Source organism: Fistularia commersonii, chromosome 32 (genome assembly GCF_037954325.1).
Source record: "Fistularia commersonii isolate RoL2024-O1a breed Wild chromosome 32, RoL_Fcom_v1.0, whole genome shotgun sequence".
NCBI classification, from domain to species: domain Eukaryota; kingdom Metazoa; phylum Chordata; class Actinopteri; order Syngnathiformes; family Fistulariidae; genus Fistularia; species Fistularia commersonii.
The window spans coordinates 5,270,288-5,281,675 of NC_141315.1; positions in this window are offsets into that span (position 1 = coordinate 5,270,288).

Sequence of the window (11,388 nt, forward strand, 5' to 3'; positions counted from 1 at the left end):
TCAACTGAAATCATGGCTGAAAGTCATTTCTCCACCATCTGGTTAAGAGGAGAAAGTCTTGTTTCTTAACTATCACAAATGAACGAAAGTAAATAGCCTGTAAGCTTAATGGAATGCTTTTAGCTTATTTGTTTCCCTCACGAATCCATAAACTCTCCAAAATCTGCAAAAAAAAACAAAAAAAAAAAACGTTTACTGGTTTTCAACCCAGTCAAAGCAAATGAAAGAGAAACGAGTTGCACGAAGAAACGATTTTTTTTAATGGTTCCCATTACAATCAGTGGACTCCCGGATGACTCACTTTCTAAAGGTTAAGTGGAAAACAGGTGAAACTAATGCCGCGTCAAAGTTTTTCATGTTCTTGCTATTTCTCACTGGAGAAAAGAGTTTATTGCGTGCACGTATTGCAAGGACGTCTCTGAACACGATTGGATAAGAAGTATAGCAACATGCCTTAATAGTCTGTCTTAAGGACTTACTGATATCCGGGCCAAAGCGTTTTCCAATTAACCTGAGCCACGAGAATGAAGTTGGTGTTAAGAGACGACGGCTACCGCCGGATTATTTCACACGTTCGCCATCGCATGAATGCAGATGAAATTTAAAAAAAGCTATCGGAAAGGTTAAAGACTTGCAGAAATGTCAGCATACTGTGAACAGCCGTCTCTTTTATGCGGGGGGATTGAGTCGTAGGTGGGGTGCGGCCGAGCAGGTGTTTATTTCAACGGCGTTCACATTTTCGCACAAATACTGATATTTCCAGCGACACGAGGCGGTGAAACTCCGGGATCTTTAGGTCAATACAGCTGACAGATGGAAAATGGAAGTCTTATCTTGTTTGCCTGACATCGACCTCGGCCCAAACAACCAACCGACACGACACTGTCCGTCATTCCACTATCGCAAAGGATGATATGCATATGATTTGCCCCTGCCATTTAAATGAGCGGCTATTTTGTGTCACCCGGAAGGTTTTTTGGGTATTTTGCATTAGTATTCAGGCACCTTGGGGTCAAGTTTAGGTTGAATTCCTGGTCAGAAAATATGATCCACTGGATATCTGAACTAATTCCACTGGTTTGTTTTAAAATGGAGGAAATGTTTATGTCAAGACAAAAACACTATGCCGCTCTTGTGCAGTGCATGGCAGGGCGGGAGAAATAGTAAAAGTATATAGGGGTATAGAGACAGCGCGGAGGAATGAAATGTATATTTATTTTTGAAGGACAACCGGCCACAAAGTGCCACTTTGAAAGCCGTGAGCAAAGGGGGAGAACACAGCTTGAAGGTGGTGGTAACGCACGTCTGTGGATGCCAACTGCCGTAAAACCTCACAGAGCAGAAGGACGCAGAGGAGGTGAAAGACTTAATTCACTTTATCATTTACACTTTATCTTGTGTACTTTTCATGCGGTTAAATCATAACAACCCCGAATCTTTTCACGTCGTTTCAACCACATTAAACCGAAACGGTGCTTTATACCAGATCCTACGTTACGCACAAGGCAACATTTGTTGTCCTTTATAAGGCCGTAGGTCAGACGAGGTCAGCTTTTGCCAACAATGTTGGTAAACTCTGCGCACTCTCAGTGAAGCATTGCATCATTTACTGCTAACCAGTCAAAATTGCAACACCTACTGCGAAGTGTTTGTTGCTCCTCAGCAACTTTTGCTTGTTTGTTTTTTTACATGCCTGACTTTTGTATGAACTTTTGCATTACGCTTTCCTGTATCCATTAAGTAAGGACTCCATTAAAAGCCGCATCTATAAATGACATAACAGTCTCAGAAAGAAGCCATTTACACCAATATAAAAAATACTGAATCTTTGGATTTTGCAATTATAATCAAGGCTAATTTTCTGAGGTGACCTCCATCTATTTCTAAAATGAATCTGTAGTGACAGTCTCCTTACAATCCACTGAATGTGGAATCTGCGTCTCATGTCGTCTGGTTGCCAAAAAGATGGATGCATACATCTCTCTTTCAGTGAATAATATATGAATATCATGACAAAATATCCATTTACTTATTGTAAGCTCATCATTGATTTATTTCCAGCTCCTTATAAAATGCACCAAAGATCTCCTGCAGAAATAAATAAATATAAGCCAACACTGCACATAATATTGGCCTGATCTCTATTGAACAAGCACTGGATAATTGTGTTGCCCAGAGAGTGTCAGGAGAGGTTGCTTTGAGGGGAGTGACAATGGGGGGAGGGGAAAGAGGCCACCAAGACAGCTGCAGCTTACTGGCTGGTTATTCAGACCATTAAGGCAAAGAGGGATTTATAGGAGGCCATGTTAGTTTGTTGGGTTGCTCTGCCTTAACCAGTCAGGGAGCGAGTTAGCAGTGTTGACAATATGGCTGCTCAATATCAGGGACAAAAACAACATGGTCACCATCTCCTAGATATAGCAATGTTGCAGAATTACCAGAGAAGGTGACGGCCGGCGATCTTGCATTAAACTGAGAACGTGTATTTTTTCCCATCTATATCGTTTCATCCGAGGCCAGCGGGGTAACAGGGGCAGACCGTAGATGTTGAAGATGATTCATTGTGGTGCGTCTATATGATTCAGCAGCTGCATGAATCAAAAATCTGGACCATGTTGTGGCTCCATTTCTGTCTGTAAGGCAGTTTCACAAAAATAAATTTACCTTGCTGTGTTAATTGCATCGGGGGACCACGTCAATTCATGTTTTAGTGACACTGCCAGAGTTCTGTTACTATGAGTAAATCATCACCGAGACAAGCGTATAAGCGGGTAACTTCATGTGCGGGACACAAATCTCAACAGATCGGAGCATAAAATGTGGGAACATTTTAAAATGTACCATCCAAATTAAGAAAACACTGCACTTTCAGGACAGCTGGCTTTTACAAGCTCAGATTTCTGACTTTATTACACTTTTTGTCAATGCTCAGTCACTGATTTAACCCTACGGTTTCAGCAATGGTTTATTTTCCCATCTGTTATAGTTTGTTCCTCACTTTCAGCTTTATTTTAATAAAATAGAAAGTTTCTGGTGTTTTTTTTTTTTTTATTAATATTGTGTTTTTATGTCTAACTATTTTCTATCATTCAGAATGGTCAAATGACACTCGGATACTAGCCTGGCAGAATGTGCAAATTTTCCTTTTCAGCAAAATAATACCACTGAAAGCATACCGTGTACTTTGACATGCACACAAACCATATTCATTTACAGATTTGGGTTACAACAGAAGCTTCTGTAAACAGTGACTACATTTAGTGAATTTGCTCATCCATCCAATATGGTCTAATAGCGATTTTGTAGAAATTAAGATGAAAAATATTTCATGGCCTCAACTTATAGATCACTTTCACACGAGTTTTACTCTATTTACTTTTTACCACGGCCACGCCGCCATGCAATTCTGGGTGCGGCGTGGCAACCGTCTTTGGAAACGAACATTCCTGATTCAATTTCTGGCTTCACCTAGTGTGTCGAAGTGTTGTTGAGCGCTGATGGACGGCAGCCTGATGCTCATGGTTCGTCCATAATGGGTTTATTGCCCTGAACAAATTTCCCCATGAGGGATTGATAAAGGATTAATTGTAATTCACTAATCAGGCCATCGGGAGCAGCTACCGGTTCAGTGTCTTGCCAACGACACTCTGACATGGATTCGAACCGCCAACCTTCAGGAGCCACAGGAGCCACTGCCCTCTTCAGCGAAGTTGTCGGCTCAACTTACGGAAGTCCGCCACTTTCCCTGCTCTGTTGGAATGTGGAAGCGCCAGTGAGGAAGGAGTGATGTCTCGCTTGATGTGCCGCTGAGTATCTTTCCTTGAAATTAACAGAATCATAAACTCCAACCCTGTATCCGTGGCTATTTCTACATGTATATTACATCTTGTGCAAACACTCCCCTTTGTCCACACCCATTTTACCACATACATTCCATGCCCGCTTAAAAGGCAGCCCCATTTTTTTTCGAACGAATATTTGTTTTTTTTTTTGCATCCATTTACATCCAGCTATTTCCCCAAAATTAAGATCATTTATCTTTATCATTTTCCACATGTCTTTACAGCTCAAGAGTTCTGTATTTCATGCTTCCTGTTCAGTTGACTCCACGCCAGATCCTTTGTTGATATCTTGTCAGCTGAGTTTGTCTTGCAATCACAAATACTGTTTGTTTGTAAAAAAAAAATAAAAATCATTGCACTCCTTCATTAGTGCGATATCTAAACGCCTGCCGATCGCTAACTGCCTGTCTGCGTGTCCGACATCAATTTGACAACGTCATGGGCAGCATTTAGATAGCAACCTACAAATTTACAAACACTTTGCGTAAATATGCTGCAGATTCAGACAACACAAGTACTCATCGCGTCCAAGTGTCTCCCCGTAAAATGCTTACTTTGTTGATTGGTGTAATTTTAGCGTGCTTCTGCGATGTGCTCAGCGGTCTACAATGTCGAATTTTAAACACAGACACATTTATCGAGACGCTTTCTTCGTTCTCCGGTGTCTGTTTAGATGGTTGCCCCCGCCTGCCCGTGTTCTCGGCTCTCCGGCCTTCTTTTGTCCAGCATTCTCTCGCCGTTTTCCGAGCACAAGTTTCAAAAGCCTCCAACATCCATTACTGGCTGTATATTGCCTTTCATTTATAGCAATAAACAAGTAGCCCGAGGGATGATATAGATTTTCAAGAATTTCATCTTCTGGCTTTATGAATTTTTCCGTCCGCCTGTTTCATCTCGCTCGTGAAAGATCTCAATTGAATCGACTTTTTTTGCAAGTGAATATCCTCGGAGGGCAACAGTCACGATGATGATGACGATGACGATGACGATGATGATGATGATGATCATCATCATCATCATCATGACAGTGATGATGAAGTGTTCGCGGTTGTCTTCCAGAGCATGAGTCAAGCTACCTGCGGGGTGCTCCACATCTGACATGGCTCACAGGGGCAGCCTCCCATGCTATTAAAATCTGCTTGAAACAACCAGGGAGGAGACTAACAGAAAAGAAAGTCCCTCGATTCTTTGCTCTGAGCATGAATACTGTATGTTGTAAGTACAGTGTGAATCATCGCATGCATTTCAACAGGCAGAATATCTTTTTTTTTTTATTCTGGTTGGTCCTGAGACATTTGTTTTGTTTTTCACTTTGAAGCCAATTCCAAAGAAATAAATCACTGGATAATTGAACAAGTTTCTTGGGAAATTCAGTTTGGCTGTTGCACTGCATTTCTTGCTGTATCCTACACGTTCCACTGCCACTGGCTGAAAGACAGCCTGGCAACGATAAAAATGCTTTTCATTAAAGACATTGTGTTCTCCCTCAATGATCAGATCAGAGTCTGCAGATTCTCTTTGCTCCTGCAAATAGAGATCTGTGTTTCACTTTTTCGGAGGACATACGACGGCACGCCTGAAGGCTGTTTTTACATTCTTCGACTAACATACAACTTCCCCTCAAGAGCTGTTGGTTGGAAAATGTTTTGGGAGACAATCTTGTTCCAGTATTCAACAGACATGGAGCTGATGTGGAAAACTGAAGCCTGCAGGTCAAAAATACTGAGAATAAAGAGTTCGTGAGAAGTTCAACTTTTGAAATGGAACATATTTACATATTCATATATACGCTAGAATTTAATGAGGATGAGGTAGTAGGTGGCATCTGATACAGTTTAATGTGGTAATTTGATGGTTTTTTTCCCCGCTTATGTGTTGTCAGATACCTACCGGAGTACTGTGTGTGTTTACATGTGAGTTTAACTGATTTATCATATTTGGGGAAGGCCACATAAACAGCATGGTACTATCTCCAAGTTCAATCAAAGTATTAAAAAAAATATACCCCGACCCTCAACATTGATTGTTTCATATATTTATTCATCCTTGAAATTGAAGCTGAAAGAAGTCAAATTAAAGAGCTTTCAAAAATAATGACCATTTTTATGTCACTCTGACACACTAATTAAGTAATCTGTGTCCCGAAGACCGAGATCCCTCATAAGATATGTGATGGTTTCATTTCCATCTAAATTGGAATGAGACGTGGAAGCTCCTTTCATTTTGCAAGAAAAAAAAATCCAAGAAATGCTCAGCAGACCAGGATCCCGCGCAGCTCCCCCTGCGAAGCGGTGTTTTTTTACATTATGAATAGCTCGCCATGTCACCAGATCTAGCATACTTTCTCTTCGCTTTTGTGTTCTGCATAATGGGAAGAGTTTAAAATGTTGTAAAGAGCCCCGCGGGACAGTCAAAACAGATTAGAACCATCAGTTATTACGCATGCTTGTTAGCAAAAGCATGTGGAAAAGGATGTCCAACAAGATCACGCGGGGAATTTCTAAATGGAGTTGTGCGTGTTGACCTTGTGCCAAGATGATTCACTTCTATTGTCATGCAAAAGATATAACATATCTTTATTCTATCCTTTATGTAAATGTATTTGTCGCCAAGCCTGGTTTGGGGAGCTCAGGCAGCTGCTGCCTTGCGGTTCTCTCCAGGCAGCACGTTCTCATCTCTCTCATTCCACGTTGTGTGTGTCGAGGCTGAGCAGTGATTATACGCTGACCATAATGATTGTTGTACAAGCCATTCGGCACAAATCTGCGGGTTGTTGATACAAGACCGAGGAATGTTATTTCAAATTTTAAAAAAAAAGAAAAAAAGAAGAAATATTTGTCGAAAAACATGTATGTTGTTACATAAGGGTTTCTTGCTTTGGAATTAATCCATCCATCGCTTACTGCTTATCCTACTCAGGGTTGCGGGGGATGCTGGAGCCTATCCCGAGAGGCGGAGTACACCCTGGACTGGTCGCTGGTCAATCGCAGGGCCACATTTACAGACAGACAACCATTCACTCTCTCTTTTGCACATCTGGGCAATTTCCGCAATTTAACCTACCACATGTTTTTGGACCGTAGGAGGAAACTGGAGAAAACCCACGCAGACACAGGGGAGAACATGCAAACTCCACACAGAAAGGTATCCGAACAAGGTTCATCCATGCTGTGAGGCCGAAGCACTAAACATTGTGCCGCCGCGCCACCCCATTACAGAATGAATGTTCACCTCAATTTAGCCAAAATCAAGCTGATGGTATTTAAAGATTTTTTTTAATGACATGGGATAAATAGTAACCCACTGAAATCTCTGGTGGAACTGAGGCTTCTTTTCCACAGAAGAACCATATATTATCACGGTCACAAATTTACTATTAAATGTGATGGGTCCCTAAACAAGTGGTGCGCTTCCATTGGCAGAAAATAACTTTAACACCGAAACATTTACAACAGTCACATTCAGTCCATTAAAATTAGTCTGGAACTACAACTGCAATTTCAAAAAAACAGATCCTTATTTGGTGAGTTTCTAAACCCCCCCAACTCCCACCACCACCAAAGAATTAGCCTGTGATATGTTTATAAATGAACATAGGTTTCTAATCTTCAAAGCAGTCTTACTATTCTTATTTCACTTATTTTTGGGAACAACATGAAGAGTCTGTTGTGGATCACCAGCTTTTATTTAGCTGTTTTTTCATATTTTTTCCCATTTCGTAATAACCAAAATTTTGAGTTTTTTTCTTGAAATTAAATGCTTAGAATGTTGTCAAATGCTAGAGTTAGATGTTTTCGCATGGCAAGAACCAGATCCCTGTCTTACTGGATGTGGACTAACATGGTTTAAATAAATATTTCAAAGCCCCCTATGGCTTGACACGGAGCAGGCTAAATGTACCACATCGGTTTGTGTTATTTTTAGGACACGGAGGGGTTCCGCAAAGTTCAGATCGCTGGAACTGATGCGAGGCCAGATCAAAAGAGAAGAAAATTATCACATGTGTTAATCGGCGGTAATCTCTAGAAAATGTTTGACTCAACAATCAGAGAGAGGCATCGGCGCCGGACTCCACGGAGAACATTGCTGTCTCAGCGCTCCTGCAAACAGGGACTTTCGATTGGAGCTGCCACTCTCCATCACCTTCATCATACCTCTCTGCACCGGGGAGACTACTCTTTTCACATCAGATGAATAGAGGAATTGAATATTTCTCTAGCTATAAAATCAATTAACCACACTCTGTGTCTACCAAGCGGAGCCTAATTAAGAGTAACAAGAGTTTTCCTCTTCACATACTAATTACTCATGTTTGTTGTGGCTTTTTTGAGCCGATAGAGTTCGGGTAATGTCGGACAGGATGTTAACCAGACAGAATCAACAGCGTGAGCGCACATTCTCCAGAAACACTCCCTGTGGGAATAAATCATGAGCAACACCGACACAGTACTAAAGAGAAAACCCATGTCTCTCTCATGAAATATTACCATCTAAAACATATCAGGTATCTTATGATAATTTATGTATATCTTGGTGCCAGATGACATGTCTGTGTTCACGGAGACATATTTTAAAGAAGAAAAATCACTTTAAACTCGGGGTGATTCAAACACGGTCATTACTTGAGTCTCTACTACTTATTTCTTTTCACTTTTAGGAGGGTTTTGAATTCATTCATTCATTCATTCGTTCATTATCTATACCATCTATCCTACGCATGGTGTCACAGAGGTGCTGGAAATGACCATGGCTGTCATTTGGCAAGAAGCAGAGTACATCCTGGACTTGTCCTGTAATGGGAAAATTATTTACTGCTAAATTGTTTGTATTTCTCATTTGAAGATCTTCCTTTACGACATATGTAATGGAAAATTATTTACTGACGGACTGTTGAATCATTCCTATTTTTCATTTGAATATCTTCTCATGATGTGTGTAATGGAAGATCATTTGCTGATGGACTGCTCCATTGTTTGTCTGTCTGACGTGCATATCTATATAAGATATCATGACATGCTGAGTGCGTACGAAGAACACATTGCAGAAAGGTTTGAAAAAGTCCTGTACCTGGCTGCATGCAAGATAATGTCACGGCGCCCTGTCTGACGAATCGTGCCCGGGGGGAGGCGGCTGCTCCCGCCACATCTGTCACCTACTATGACCTGACTAGGGAAGAGATCAACTCCCTTGACCAGACCTGGAAATTTTGCGGCCCGCTGGCCACATCCGTCCTGTTTTGCTTTTTTATCTGGTCCACCAATCTATTTTCATTGAATTTTTTAATAAGTATTTTCAATCAATAGTGAATTTAGCAACGCCTTATTTTTTCCCTTTTGTTTATTTTTGTATCTATGATAACATACAAAATAATTCTGAGGTTGAAATAAAGTGCCAGAAAATGTAAATATTCAAATTGCAGTTTTTATTTTGTTCAATTCACATGATACCAGTTGGCCTGAGCATAAAAATTAAATAAGAAATATGTCCCGCCAGCCAAAATAATTGCCCACGCCTGCCCTAGACGGAGGAAAAAGAATGTGATTGGCTGATAAAGAATGCCTCCTCCAGTCCCCCGAATCCTGACTGAAGACTTCCAAGGACGATGAACAAGTGACCTGCCCTTCTCACAGGTGGGATTTAGGTGCAGACTTCCTAAAATAACTCTGAATTATGCTTTTCCCCTCTTGTATGCAAGATAAAAGCAATGTTGTGCTGTTTCTTAGCTGCCCTGACTCTTCTGTTGTTTAAAATCTCTCGGCCCGGGAAAATTTCCACGACGGTCCACAGTCACTGGGCCATTTAGTATCTCCAATGCACCTACTGTACGTTTTTGGACCGCAGAAGGAAACTGAATAACCCAGAGGAACCCTAAGCAGGCACGGGCAAAACATGCAAACCCCACATAGAAGGCTCCCCTATCGAGATGAAACCTGGGACCTTCTTGCTGGAAGCGCTAACTGCTGCGCCACCGTGCCAGATTCTTGAATTAATGAGAATTATTTATCTCAGAACAAGAGGTTCAGATAAAGTTATCTCTCTGTTGTTTTTCTAAGTAACCGGGAACTATTCTCTCATGCCAGTAAGCGAATTTTAAATGATATCAGTTGCTTATTACCTAAGTGGTTCAGAAAGATAAAGCTGGCCTTGAACCTTAAGTAGTTTTTTTTTGTTATAAACAGCACAGATAGGTTAGAACTGACATAGAAAGCAGACTGAAAACTCATCAAAGCAGTGGACAAGGTCTTAGAGAAAATGCATTCCAGAAAATATGGACCAAAGTCCATATTTGTTCTTTACATAAAATCCAATATCTGTCCCAGAAAATCAATATAGCTCCTGCTAACAGTTTAATGCCATGTTGCTTCCGTTCCAGGACACTTAGCTTCCATCGAGCATCATGCAACATCCCCCTTTTATACTCATTACAAGAAATTGGACCAAATACACACAAAATAAATCTGACTGGCACACACAAAACTATTCCGTATGTACAGATGATCACATCTTTCTGGTTTTTCTTACAATGCCAGACAACGAGAAGGTAATTAAGTGTAACAATAATCATGAATCAAAATGATATATTGACAAAAATGTCTGGTCCAATGACGTGCAGCCAGTAGAGGCAGGGGAGGCCGGGCCTCACCTGTGATCATGGAAAGAAAAATATGCAAAATGAAAAACTAAATTAAATGGTTATATTTGTTCAGTGATTTGTACTATAAAGTTATTTTCCACTTAGCTTCACCATTTTTAGTTTTTTTTTTCAAAATCACGCAAAAAAAAAAATCACATTTACCGTTCAAATATTCAAATATGAAGAAGAGACGTGTGCTGACGCAGCAACCAGCTGAGCCCACTATTGATTGCACAATGATTCTGCTAGCTGTGCTGCCATGTCATTCACTGAGACCGTATTGCTGTTTCTGTGGATGTCACTATTAAAAAAAACACTTTTAATATATGAACTACATTTCCTTAGTTTTGCTGATGTGTCGAATGTTTTTCGTCAACAGCTGTAACGTGTTTCTCGTAATCATAAAAGGAGTGCGAAGAGACATTAAATGAGGCATGCAGTGACGGTGCCTCACGGTAGAGGGCACCGCTGATCCCAGGGATCCTTCTTACTACTCGGATACAGAATAATAGAATTAGCAATAGCAAGCTACAGTAAACAGTTAGCAAGTCAGGTGCAGCCATCCGGCTATTTTTTGCCGATCCCATCGGGCTGTATAGCTCACAAACGGTGAGGGATGAATGTAAATCTCCTGGAAAGCTTCTTAACTTTTTGGCCCAAAAGGATCTCAAACTTTTCCTGGGCGACAAAGATGCTCCGGCCGGTGATCGCCGTTCCGGCTACGACAGCATCGGTGGAGCTGTCATTCCCGGCACTGAAAAACTCAAAACATACAGTCGCAACAGGACTGATCAAGGACGACTGTCTTCTGTGGCAGCGATTTTCATTGAGACAGAGAGACTTTTAAAACTGAAGAAAGATAAGGTAGACTTCTACAAGCAAGTTATCGATGCTTCAGAGGGAGCGGCGCAT